Genomic DNA, 1342 nt, shown 5'->3' with positions numbered 1-1342 from the left:
AAACCATGTTTTGAATGTAGTAACATGCCTTAGAGAATTTGCTCAATTCCTCACAAGATTTGCACTCAATTTTTACTCAGATTTTCTGACTACACACCCTACACTAAGTATATGTGAGAAGATTGATGTAAACATGAAACCGAACACTCACATATATGTATCACAAAGAACGCAATTTCTGGAGTTAATAAGCATGTTTAGATATGATCTCATGAATGGAATGCTACTACTTAGACGCGAGAACCAGTGACACCATATGCTCATACCAAGTTCAAACTCCACAAATTGAAACACATAACACTCAAGATTGAAGTCACGGGTTGTAATGGGGTTCGGGGCGTGTGGATAACAAAGAAGGGATATGGAAAACAAAGGTTCTTAAAGAAATAGTGAGCAAAGCACTTGAATCAACTTAGAATTCACTTTTGAATGAAAACTCAACTTTTGAACAAAAAGGGAGAATTTAGACAATTTACGGCCAGAATTGGTGTTTTGGACCCTTTCTTCAATCACTCATTCTTTCATTTTTTTTCAAACTCTTTTTTTTTTTCTTTCTTTTCTTTGTTTTTTTTTTTTTTTTTTTGAATCTCAAAACATACATAAACACTTAAACATTCTCTCCCCCACACTTATTTTCTTTCATAATGTAACTCAAAAGGAATTCAATTAAGTCATGCTCACTATCTTTTAAGAACAAGGGTGGGGATTGTCCTAAACTAGGCTAGGTGAGGAAAATGTGGGTAAACGCAGAATAAAGGCTAAACAAGGCTCAACGGGGTTAAAACTTACAACATATACGAAATATAGGAAGTAAGGCTATTTGGCTATGGTGGTGGTCACTACACAACTTCTTCTTGAATATGTGTTATGCAAATCAATAACATGCTTTGAATGAAATGGGCATGAGTTCTAGCATTTGGAACTATATGATGAAACGCCTTCTAAGTAGTAACCAAGCAAAGAATAATGAGATCATGCAACGACTTTAGAAAACAAGAAATCACAGATTATACTCTCCAAAGAACGTTATAGGCTCAAGTCTCTCAGGGTTGTAGCGTTTGTTTGAGTTCCTTCCTTCAAGCATGTTACATAACTAATTTTTTCTTTTATGATTGCATGTGAAGTCATACATTATAACCATAACCAAGCATATACCAAGAGTAAATCAAACTTTTCTCCATGTTTATAACTCTTTTTAACAGTCATGCAATTAAAAACCAAATCCTTATCATTGTGTTGGAAGGTGACCTACGACACAAACACACAAAAATGACTCAAAACACTCTTTTTAGGCTTTTCAAAACATGTTTTTCAAATTTTTATGTGATTTTCAGAGTTATCA

Source organism: the organism of the source record quoted next, unplaced genomic scaffold, assembly GCF_019419815.1.
Source record: "Pyrus x bretschneideri cultivar Hongxiangsu unplaced genomic scaffold, Pyrus_bretschneideri_v1 Contig84, whole genome shotgun sequence".
Classification (NCBI taxonomy): Eukaryota; Viridiplantae; Streptophyta; class Magnoliopsida; order Rosales; family Rosaceae; genus Pyrus; species Pyrus x bretschneideri.
The sequence above is the reverse complement of the archived record's forward strand: the minus strand, read 5'-3'. Positions refer to the sequence as shown.